The sequence below is a fragment of the Nothoprocta perdicaria genome, unplaced genomic scaffold (assembly GCF_003342845.1).
Source record: "Nothoprocta perdicaria isolate Ctin4 unplaced genomic scaffold, notPer1 scaffold_91, whole genome shotgun sequence".
Classification (NCBI taxonomy): Eukaryota; Metazoa; Chordata; class Aves; order Tinamiformes; family Tinamidae; genus Nothoprocta; species Nothoprocta perdicaria.
Window position 1 is genome coordinate 2,452,844 of NW_020456210.1, and position 12,721 is coordinate 2,465,564.

Below are 12,721 nucleotides of genomic sequence, written 5' to 3' on the forward strand. Positions count from 1 at the left end.
AAATAATTCGCTTTATTGTGAGCTTCGTTAGTTAGATTTTTTTTAAGAAACAAAATGTACAGAAAAAATCCAAAGAGCCTGATAGACACCAAAAAGGAATATCTGCAATACGCATGATGTGTAACTGGATCTGTAATAGGTTTTTTCTTTTAATTTTTCTCCCAGGTTTTGGTTTCTTAAGCATTACTGACAATTTCCTGTGTCCTCTCAGGAAATAGCGGTTTGTTATTTACCGGCTGCCGATGCTGCTCTGGTGGCTCCTGCTGTGTTCTTTTATATCCACTTGTAATTCACCTCCTCCTGTTGGTGCAAGTACAAAGTATGAGGAAAAACTTCATTTTTAAACACTGATTTTTTTTCCCCCTTTACAAGTAACATTGAAAGTAGTCTTATAAGGCTGTGTCCTGGCTCTTTCCTTGAAAGATGAAACCAAGAAGTGGTGATCTTGGGGAAGGGGGATGTGCTTGAGCAACTAAAGTTGTTTTATATATTTTTTTTCTGTTTAAGAAAAAATAGAGGTTGCTTTAAAAAAGACTGAAAATACTGTTTAAAAAAAAAAAAAAAGCTGGAATTCCTTCTTGGAATAAATATTTTGACAGGTCAAAAACACTTCTTGAAGAGAAGAACAAAATTCAGAAGACGTGCATTCCCCCTCCCCCTGTTCCTTTCTGCTTTCTGTGCCAATAATTTTAAGTTCTGGTTGCATTATGGAAAAATATGCCTGTCAGAACTTATTTAAATTTAATTACAATGTGACTTAAGAGTTTGGACAGCTGTTGGATTTTCTGTGTTAACAAGATATACTTTATTGAATTAAGGTGTTAGGTTTTGGTTTGGGTTTTTTTTTAGGAGTGGATGTTCTCTCTTCTTCTTTTCATTTAGACCAGTGAGGCTTAGTTTTCCTATGTATTTTTTATCTGATTGTTTAGTTGCATACCCAAATCCTTGTAAATGTTCTCCCTAGTTGTATGTGGCTAATTGCAAATTTACATGTTGTATATACTTGTCATATGTATTCCTAGAAAAAAATACATGTGATTCTTTATAGAAGTACTTAATTCCTGATTTCATTTTCTTACCTGTTTGCTTTCTGTACAGGTTGAACAGACTTTTCCCTAACTTTATTTATAGATTTTTTAAAATGAGTTACCTTTGGTCATTGTGTAGACTGAAACACAGCCTTAAATTCCCTAGCTTAATGCTTGAGCTCCTGTTTGTCATGTAGACTCAAGTATGACGTGCATGTTTAAGACTGATTTACTTCAGAAATCAAAGCCACCAAATTCTTCTGCGTTGAAATATTGACCCCACCGTATTTCACAGCAGCACGTGCAGATCAGGGTGCACATTCCTAAAGCAGAATGAATTCTTTCCAAAACGAGATCTGCCTTTGAGAAGAAGTAGGTTTAAAAAATAATAAATAGATGAGTGAATTAAAGGATTTAGGTTGCTTTGATGATGTAGATCTTGAGCAAAACAGTCACAACGTGCTGAATAGTCATGGTGTTTCTGCAGAAATTGTGTCTGGCAGCTTTACCCTATGTTGCCTTGCTCCTGGGGCGCAGGTGGGCTTGGGGCGAGTGACTCTGCTCTGCTCGCCCTGCCTTTCTCATGAGGTTGCCCTGACGTGCTGTGGGCTTTCAGATTGACTTCACCTTTAGGGCGTGAATTATTAGAGCAATTTGGAGCACAAAACTTCTTTAATTTGATGCTCTCATGGAATTTTTTCCATCTTAAATGAAATACAGTAACGCATCCCCTTCTGTTTGGGTAGTGTGCACTTGTTAGAGCTTCAACACTTCGTCATGCCTCAGTTATCCCTGTGGATATTGGGCTCTGGCGTGGCCCATATCTCTGCTTAAATGTTTAAAGCTTCATTGAAATACACTTAATTCTATTGGAATATCTTGAAAATAGTAAACTTACATGCATTTGATCCCGATGAGACAGAGCATTTCAGTTGTAAAAAAAAAAAAAAAAAAAAAAAAAAAATCCCATCGAGTCATACCGTGTAATAAATGATTTTACATGTTTCAGCGCTGACATTTTTGAATATATTGAATTAATATACCTTGGTGGCCTGACCCTCTTGTATACGGTATTTTGTAAGAAAAAAAAGTATTTTAAACTGTGCATATTATTGTTGCATTATGAAACAGACATTTGTGTGATCTTCAAAAATAAGAAATTGAGGAATGTGCTTTTATAAATACAAGTGGTTGCAAATTCACTTTCTTTATTAGTGCAGGTGTCCTTTTTTTTAAAAAAAAGCAATCAAATAAGCAAAAAAAAAAACTTTTAAAAATAAAATGCATTCCTATTTCTTAAACCTTAATATTTCTATGAAGATGAGCAGCACTGCTGACTTTTTAAGCATGAAGGGTGTGGTATCTTCCTGTACCCTTCCATTTCCAGGTTCCTGTTTTGTGCTAAGGTGCTATGAGCTGTTCAAGGAATTGTTTGGAATGGGCCATAGGACTGCTCTTAGTTGGGATGCAGAATGGCAATGCAAAATTTAGAGGTGGATGTTTGTCAGAGTGGCTGATTCCAAAGCATTTTGTGTGGAGTAGGGAGCAGTTTGCTGATACCGGGAGGCCAAAGAGCCTGTTGAATACTTGAGTGTCTGGAGACCCGTATTTCCCAACAAGGTAAGGTGAAATCCTAGCAAATGTGCATTTTAATGCATTTTCACTGGAGATACTTAGTCTGTAAGTTTTTGGGATACATCCTCTTTTTTTATTATTATTTTTCCCCCTTCAGTTTTTTACTTGAAACATTGAATGAACTTCTAGTTTTCATGATTTCCTTTTTTTTTTTCAGCCTTTAGGAGACTGTTAAGCAATTTGCTGTCCAACTCTTTTGTTGGTCTTAAACTGCAATAGTAGTTTACCTTGTACTGAAGAAATAAAACCCGTTTTTATAAATAAATAACTTGGTCTGTCTTCATTTCAGCTTGTCCGCGGTGCTCGCTGCGTCCAGAGCCCTGTCAGAGACCCTAAACCTTAGAGCGTGAGTGCAGTTACAGGCAGCTGATGGGCTGCAGTTATTTATACCAATATATAATAATTTTTTATACCAACTGCCGTCCTTCTCATCTGGTTTCTGAAGTGATCAAACACTTGGTGGCATTTTGAGCAAGTGAGAAGCACACACATTGTGCGGGGGGGGGTGGTTGCTGTTTTTTAAGGCAGTTGGGGTATTTTTGAGCTAACTGCGGTATTTTTATCTCTGACTTTTTGTGTGTGGAATAGTGACGTGGTGTGATATATCACTGTGAAGAGAAAGAAAGAAAAACATAAACAGTACTTCTTGTATTTGGGTACTTCAGGGCTTGTTGTCCAGCATGGACAACAGCGATAACAAAGCTCTCCCCCTCAATATATATACTTATATACTTTTAATCTGGCCTCCTTAATTGATCAACCTTCTTGTTRTCACAAGCTGAGCTTTGTCAGCTTGTCTGTGCGGAGAGGAGATGGTCTCTGGTGCCAGTGGAATAACCTGTAATGCACTGAAGTGGATCTCGGCAGTGCTGCTAGATCCTTGTCTATGTATAAAATACACGTGTAATATTAAATACTGAAAGCTGTTATTAGCGTTATTCTGTGCCATTCTAATGGTGAATTTAGTCTTCATAATATTAATTGCTGAAGATGATTTATTTTGTAACAATAAAAATCATATCTGTGCCATTTTGCAGTTTTAGCATCCCAGTTCGTGCCTTTGGCAAGCCTCGCATGTTCTGCAGGGGTAGGGTAAGGTGAGAAAGCAGATTTTTATTTGGAAAAATTGCTTTTTWAATTCTTGTAGCTTCAGAACAGTCTAATGTGCAAATTTTTTGTCTTGAAAATCTGAACAGTCATGATTTTATTTAAGTATGATTTTTGAATGAACGGATCTGAGTGATTCTATAGGTCCCTGAAGAGGAAACACTCATTAGAAAATGAGTCTGAATTTCTTTGCCTACTCCTCCAAATCCATAATAACTAAAATAACTTGCGGTGACTTGGAAGGTCTCGAACTTTAAAGTAGCAAAGAGCAGAGTAGGGTATGAAAACTTAACTTGGCCACAGATTATTTACTCTGCCAGGTATTTACTGTGCCAGGTGTGCCTGGAGTCTGCAGTTCACCTGGCTTCTTAACTAGATTAACCTGGATTTTGGCCCTGTTTTCACCAGCAAACCACATTATTTTGCTGTGGTTTGAATGGCACAGTGATAAGTGAAGTTCATCTGGGGCTCCTGACTTCGCTCTAGGTCGAGAGTACAGTTGAAAATTGCTGTTAATCCATTTTATTATTTTATATTTGAAGTACCCTGTGGCAGTTTTCCTGCAGGTTTGGGAGTTGARCGGTTCCCTTTACTGAGTGGGAATGAAACCCAGAGCCCGGTGGGCGTGGGGAGCACTGACTGCTAGGAAGTGGCAGATCCGTGTGGAGYGCAGGAGCACAGCGGGAGGAGCCGCCATATCCTCGGATCCCAGCGGAGCCCTTTCATTAAAGTTTCATGAAAGAAGAGTTTCCTTAAAACCTCTAGTGAGAAAAGTCTAAAATGTGGATTTTTGTTTGACACCATCAGTGGCCAGACCCTGCTCCGTGTGTCCCCCGTACCGAGGGCAGCACACACTGCAGAACTGCCTGTTGCTCTTGGCCCAGGGCTGTTTTCCATCTTGCAGAAATTTAAGGAGGAGAAAAATATACATATATTTTACCCTAGACCAGCAAGTGTCAGAGCTTTGTCTGGCTTTGTCAGAGCCAGGCTGCAGTTGCAAGGTGGGAGCTCATGGGAGAGGACCCAGGTCCAAGCAGATCATTTCCCCCTGTGCCCTTCCCCGTGCTGTGGGCCCTGCAGAAAGGGCTCTGGGTGCCCCCGTGCCGCCCCTCAGAGGGGCCCAAACCCGTCCCGTGCATCCTGCCGTTGAGGAGGAGAACGTCAGTGCAGGATGGAAGCCGTTTGTGAGCACGGCCGTAACTCGGCTGCGGGCCCTGGCCATAGGGATGGACAGGCTTGCAGGGACRTTCCTGAGATTTAGCAAGGCGCAGCTACGGAGGCCGCTTCCGTGAGCTGCAGGTTCCRGGAGCCAGCTGCTGTTGCAGGCGGTTCCCAGGCTGCGGGGTGAAGCAGCTCGTGCTCCCGTGCAAACCCTGCTGCGGGTTTTGCAGCGCAGAGCGGAGCAGCAAAGCCCCCGAGGCAGCTTGGTGCAAAGAGAAGGACCTCCCTTGTGTGGGTGCTTGGCCACGTCTGACCCGGCCTTGGTGGATGCGGGAGTGAAGCCTCCTTGCAGGCCAGCACCTCGTACATCTTCTGTGGAGGAGTGTTAGTGACCTAGGAGAGGCTTTGGTTTTGTCCCCTTCCGTGGAAGTGGAAGATGGACATGTCTGCTGGGAAACCAGACTTCCATACATAGCCCTAAGCGCCCTTTTTGTTCCCTGTTGTGTTTGGGGAAGGAAGAGGCCCTCCGCCTCGGAGTCCTAGTGATGCTCGGTACCTTTTTGTTCTCTCCTGCTTCATCCTCGAAACTTTCTCCTTTTCCTTTCTTCTTTTTCCTTTCCTCCTTTTCCTATTGCAGCTGGTCCAGGGCAGATGAGTTGCAAAAGGGAGACAGAGCAGACTGCAAATCAAATTCTAAAATCCACAAAACAAAGTCAGTATATAGCTTACACAGTGAAAGATAGAGCTTAGTAATATCTATAGGCTATATGTAAGCTAAGCTTAAGGATAGCTTAATAACTTATGTAGTGAAAGATAAGTTTATGGAAAACCATATTAGTACTGCTTCCCATCGGTCTGCATTGATGCTAAGGCTGATAAACCTTGTGCCAACTGTGTAAGTGGGAAACGGAAAACCGTTGGAAGAGTGGACTTCTTCCCAGAGTTCATCCAGTTTGCAGAAATGACCAGTTAAACAGGTGTTTTTATATTTACACATATGCATATACATGTGCACACACACACACACAAATATATATATATATATGGTTTTTTTTTTTTGCTGAAAATGTTTTCTGAAGCACTTGCTTCTACTCGGCCCTGAAGTCATCAACCAGGTTTCATAGTTTCCTCCCATATATTCATAGGGCCTCTAGGCCCTGAGGTTTCTGTCACCCAAAGACCCAACATTTTCAGGGTGTTTGGGAAGACTCAGAACTGTGTTTTGAAGGTCTCCTCCTGCCATCTAGTGGTTTGCAAACAGCTCCCTTAATAAGAAATAAAAAACCTTCTTCACCTTCTCTGGGCCTGAGCAAAATATGTAGTGCCTTATTTCCTCCTTTTAGTGCATGTAGTTTTTGAGGTTTAGGTAAAAAGGAAGCCTGTAAAAGTAGTTTCCAAAAGTAGTCCCCAAAAGGGGATTGGAGATTTTTGTTTTAAAGCCACTATTTCAAATACGTGCATTCCATGAGAGAATAAGTGGAGAATTGATCTATTAAGAACAGAATTTCAAGAAACTGAAAGCTGAAATAGTTTAGAGGAAAATATATTGTCAGTTCATCTAAACATAACACTGCTGAGCTCAGTTTGACTAATGAGGCTCTGGATTAATGAGCGCAGTTAAATGCCTGAGACCCTTGTTTGCTTGAATAAGGTGATTTCCATACATTAGACACCGAGCCATATACACACCTTCTCCTTAGAAATGACATGTGCTCTGCAGCAGCATGGATCAGATAATCTCCAGCTATCCCAGACGTAARAAGATGGCAGCCACTTCTTCCCCTAAAGTTTTTTCCTTGTCTTGATACCTCTTTAAAAAGTATTTTTTAATCTTTGTTATTTTCTGTATTATTTTGAATGCCTGTGAGTGCATTCTTGTTAAACACTACACACTTTTATATCTTGCGTTCCTATATAGTACACCTAACGTGACGTGAAGGGTATTTGGAATATTTGGAGGTGTTCCTTGACACAGAAGACACTGAAAGATGAAAAATCCTATAGGAGGAGGAAACAGTGCCCGTAGGTGCTTCTGAGAGGTAGCCGGGGCCGGATGGGTTTCTGAGGGGCACAGGCAGCCCTTGCCCTGGGAAGAGCAGCGTCCCGCAGGCTGCGCCGCGTGTCGGAGCGGCTGCTCCGGAGCCCCTGGTGCCCCGCGCCCCATGGAGCCCTGCTGCTCCCCTGGGACAGGCAGGGCTGCCGGGGCCCTTCCCTGGGACAGGCAGGGCTGCCGGGGCCCTTCCCTGGGACAGGCAGGGCTGCCCGGCCCCTTCCCTACGGACACCCTGAGGCTCACGTCAACGCAGGGCCCTACCTGCCTGTGTGGCCACGGGGCTGCTCTGAAACAGGCCCTTCATCCCGAACAGGGGCCTTGTTCACGGATCGAGCTCTCAGGGCCCCGGCTCCGGCCTCAGAAAGTTAATTGGGGGCTGTGGGTAGTTAAACCTGCCTTTCCCGAGTCCTCTTCACAGTGTCTTTTTGTGCTGCAGCTCCCGCTTTCTCACAGAGCTGTAGTGTGAGGGGAGCAGAAACCCTGAGCCAGCTGGAACAGCCAGCAGCGTGCTGGAGGGGAAACTTTTGGAAATAACATCTAAATTGTGCATGCTTTTTAACGCATAAAAGCGTTTTGAATAAAAAGTCAGAGAAGGTTTTACTAGCAGCTCTAAACAGAATGATGGGAGTGATTAACGGTACCGTTTCTCTCTGCAAGAAATCCTGGACTTGGTCTTCTCTATTTTAGTTGTGACCATTATGGGGAATTTGCACCATCTGCTGCCTGGCTTCCAGCTCAGCTGGAGCCCTGTAACATTTTTGTGCCTTTTTCCTCCACAGCAGTAGCAGGGCGATACTTCAGAAAAAATAAATATTTTCTATCGTGTGGGATCCCTGCTGTGACCTCCTAATTTTAAGTATTCCCCTATATTCCATTCAGTGAGGTTATTCGAGGGGAACAATTTTATGCCTTTTCCTCGAAAGGAATTTAGAAATAAGCCTCTTGCCTCTGCATTGTCCCATCCTTTGCATTCTGTCACTTGTAACCACAGCACAAATCAGTGTGAATTTTTTAGCGGYGAGGGGCTTGGTATCTGACTGAGGAACAGGGTGGAGTTTGTATAAATTCACTTCTGTTTAAAATATAAAAGTGGCGAGTTAGGTGAGCTGGTGCTGGGTTGGGAACCTGGGGCTGGCAAGGGGATGGCCCCGTTCCCGGWGCCAGGTCCTGGCTGCGCCTGAGGCCGCTTCCCGATCTCCCTCCCTCCCTTCAGCACTGAGAGACCATGGAGAAAGCACTTGAATGAGTCTCGTGCAAGATTAGCACCCCTGAGATTGCAGGTAATCCCTTTGTGAAGGTTACAATGGTGCTGCTTCTTTTTAGCTTGAAAAGCCTAGCAAATACGCAACCACAGTTGTGGGATAACTGTTCTGTGCTGGAATGCCAAGTCATACAGCTGGGCGCCAAGTCTTGAGCTGGAGGTTGTTCTTTATCGAACAGGCCAAACCTGCGTTTGTGCCTGGCGGCATTTTAAAACGCAGGCAAGACAGATGAGACRTCCCGGCTCTCGGCATCACGTGCAATACAGTCAACCTGCAACAACTAGTTTCCAGCATCGTGCTCTTCCTCACCCCCTTCAGTAGTGATGTTTTGGGTTATTCCTGCCTCGGGAATGACCCCGATTGCCCTGGCTTGCAGCCAASGGGTGTTTGCAAGCTGAAGAAAACGGGTGCCTACCATGGGCGAGGGGCTGCGGCCTGGGCCGCGCTGAGGCTCCGCTCACAGGCCCCGTGCTCCGCGTGCCCGGTCCTCCCGCAGCTCCCGCCTCCCCCGGGCAGGAATTCCGCCATTCCCAGGCCTTCCCGTGCCAGGGTTCTCATTCCACCCTTGTTCCTACAGAGCTCGGGGTGTCTGCCCTCTAGCTGGGCCCCTGCCGCCCTTTCCTTGGGACCCGGAAAGCAGCTGCTCTGGGACTGCCACTTCGGACGCGATTTTCTTTATTCCCGTGTGCTTGGTGCCAGTTTCTCCAGTTCTGGCACTTTCCCCCCTCACCTTTAACGTGCTTCCGTGCCCATAGTAACTGTCCCAGCAGAGAACAAAAATTCAGTGTTCAAAACATGAATCTCTTTTTTGCAATGATCTTCTGGTGATCACCAGAATCATTGCAGGGTTATTTTCCAGAATTTACACACAGCCTAAAATACTGCTTCTGAGGAGCACAGGCGGGGTGTTAGATGTTGAGGTTTTAACGTTTCATTTGAAATGTTACTGCTGTTAACTACTTTAAGTGCTCGTTATCCCATCAGGAATCTGCAGCTCGTGTGCTTGCCCCGGGTCCTTTTGCTATCAAACCCATTGTAAGGCCTATAAGGGGTTAACAGGGTAGCCTGACATCCACTTCTGTAAATATCCCTTGCTATTAGGGAGGATAAGGACTAACAGGTAATTTACAGTTAAACTTGCCATCTGCTTCTGTAAATATCGCTTGCTACAAAGGAGTATAAGGACTAACAGGATACATACCCTGCTCTTGTTGCTTTTGCCGTGACCCCGAGATAAGATTCCAAACATGCCAAATGGTAAGGGGATTGTGAAAAGGGGGTTAGTCAATGGTGGTCGTAAATAACGTTTTAACAAAGTAGTCGTAGTCGTCTATGAAAACACGAACCTCTCCTCAAACGGCGCGGATCTCAGGACAATCTGTAAGAAGTCCGCCGCCGGCTGCCTAATAAAGCTTGCTTTTAAACCACCAGGTTGAGCGTGCGGGTGATTACTGGGATTACGGACTAACATTCTGGGGGCTCGTCCGGGATCCCGAAATCAGCAGGCCCTCCCTGGCTGGGAAGGACCGTCCGACTCGTTTCGCCAGGGGAACGCTTCCAGGGGGAGCGCTACCTGAGGATGTTCCAGGTCCCCAGATGTTGCCTTCCCTTGGCGATCGGCGGCACCTCGCAAGCCTAGGGGATTCAGGGGAGGACTACCTGACGACATGCCAGGTCCCCGGATCTCATAACCTCGAGGTAAGGGATYGTATGATCCTTMAGGGTAAGGGGCGCCAAGGTTTGGTGGTGGACTTTGGGAGGTCTGACGAGACAATAACTCCCTGCCACCGGCACGCACTGGGATGCCACTGCCTTGCCTTGGGTACAGGTTAAGAACCGGTTCAGGTTTTAAGAGGTTTTAACCGGTTCAGGGTTTACCGGTTTGGGTTTTAAAAAGGTTTAGGTTTTAACCGGTTCAGGTTTTAAAAGGTTTTAAAGGTTTTTAACCGGTTCAGGTTTTAAAAGGTTTTAAAGGTTTTTAACYGGTTCAGGTTATAAGAGGTTTAGGTTTTAACCGGTTTTTCGTGGTTTGTGTTTTTGTGTTCTTTGTGTCTATTTGTGTCTGTGTTTTGTTTATTGTGCTGTGTTTGTTTTATTCGTCTCTTAAATCCGGACGGAATGGGACAGTCGAGCTCCATTCCCGAAGGACCTTTGAATTGTTTTCTGTCTAATTTTCCCAAATTTAGGAAATGAGTCCTTTTAAATTATGGGTTGAGTATAAAATCTGATAAATTAAAATTATTTTGCAGTATGGAATGGCCCACTTTCGGCGTCGGATGGCCCCCTGAGGGGTCCTTCGACCCTGAAATAGTTCAAAAGGTATTATTTATCGTCCTGGTCATCCTGACCAGATTCCCTATACTGTTCCTTGGAGTGACATTTTAAAGGATCGTCCTATTTGGTTACAGTGCAGGGCGGAGATTTTCTGTCTCCACCTCACACTGGGAGGGGGGGCAGGTTTATGGTCTGCATATGCTCTGGTTTACGGTCTGGTTTGTGGCCRGGGGTGCTTCTTCCCCAAACTCCACYGGCCCCCCAGCCCCGATGCTGCCTCTCAGGCAAGTCCCTGAAGGGAGAGGGAGCACATATAGGCATGTGCCCWTCTCCACCACGGACCTGTATAACTGGAAGCAACAAAACCCTCCTTTCTCACAGGATCATGAGAGCATGATATCCCTTCTTAAATTTGTAATGTATAGTCATCGGCCGACATGGGATGATGGTCAGCAGCTCCTCCGTGCTCTATTCACATTGGAAGAGAGGGAGAGAATATTAAGGGGAGCTAGAGAATCAAAACCAGGTATAGAAAACCTGACTGAACATGTTTGTAGAAACGTTCAAGACGAACACGTGCCCCTCCAGCGACTGGAGTGGGACTACTCTCCTTGCCATCCCTTAGATAGAAAGTTTTTGCAGRAACAAGGAAAAAGGGGAGGACTAGGAAGAACCTCTAGGCGACTGGCCCTAGAGAAGGATCAGTGTGCAATTTGTGAAAGGAAGGGACATTGGAAAAATGAGTGTCCTTATGGAAATGCACCGTCAAATTCTGTCTATGAGAGAAGAAAATGACCGACGGGGCCTGGGCTCTGTCAGCCCCCAAGAGCCCAGGGTAACTCTAAAGGTTTGGGGCAACCCGTGTCGTTCCTGGTTGACACCGGAGCGTCACACTCAGTACTTAAAAGAAACAGTAGGCCCCCGTCTCAAGAAACAGCTAGAGTACAGGGTGCCACTGGACAGATGGAAGCCTATAAATGGATCACATCCCGAACGGTGGATTTGGGAAAACAAACTGTAACCCACGTGTTTCTARCTATCCCTGAATGCCCATACACCCTGTTAAGGAGGGACCTTCTCCATAAACTGAAAGCCACCATCCCGTTTCAAGGGACCCAGCCGTTGTTAGTACAATGGGGAAATGATACACCGAAGCTCCTGGCTGCAACTTGTCCCTTGAGAGGCGAGTACTTACTCATAMAGTCAGTGGGGGGAGAAGTTGTCCCAGATCCATTACTGGAAGAGCTGCAAGGAAAGATCCCCACAGTGTGGGCAGAGCTTTATACACGGATGGCAGCAGCTATGTAAAGGGTAGGGGTAGGATAAGCGGGGACCACGGTAGTAACACAAGAAGGGCATGTAATATGGGCCCTGTCGTTGCGACATGGCAGTCCGGCACAGAGAGCCGAACTCATTGCTCTGATACAAGCCTTGCGGTGGGCAAAAGGAAAAAATGTAAATATTTACACTGATAGTCGGTATGCTTTTGCCGCTGCCCATGTGCATAGACAAATATATAAGGAAAGGGGGCTATTAACACCAGAAGGAAAAGGTATGAAAAATAAGGAAGAAATTATGACCCTGCTAGAAGCTGTATGGGCCCCTCGAGCGGTGGCTGTTATCCACTGGCCAGCACATCAACGAGGAAACAGCCCCCAGATACAGGGAACGCCCTGTCAATAAAGAGGCAAAGCAGGTGGCTCAACAGCCAGTGGGGCCACTGCAGATGCTAGCCCTAACACCACAGATCCAGCGGCCTGAAACGCCCCCTGAATATACTGAAATTGAAGAAGACTCTATAGAGAAACACCGAGGAAAAGAGGGAGGCGCAGGATGGTGGTATCTGSCAGSAGGTATACTGTGCCTGCCTGAACAAATGGCAGAAGCCTGGCTGCAAGATTTCCRCTCTAGCMTGCATTTATCCCCTAAGAAAGCACTTGAGCTGATGCACCCCCATCTRTGGACCCCAGATCTGCGAAAGAAGCTCGAAAAGATCTCTGCCTGGTGCACTGCGTGTGTTCAAGTAAACCCGAAGATAACCACATCCYCTGAGGGGACTAAGCAAGTGGGGGATGCACCAGGAATATACTGGGAAGTAGACTTCATGGAAATAAAACCTGGGAAAATGGGGTACAAATACCTTTTGGTATTTGTAGACACATATTCGGGATGGGTGGAAGCCTATCCAACAAAAACAGAAA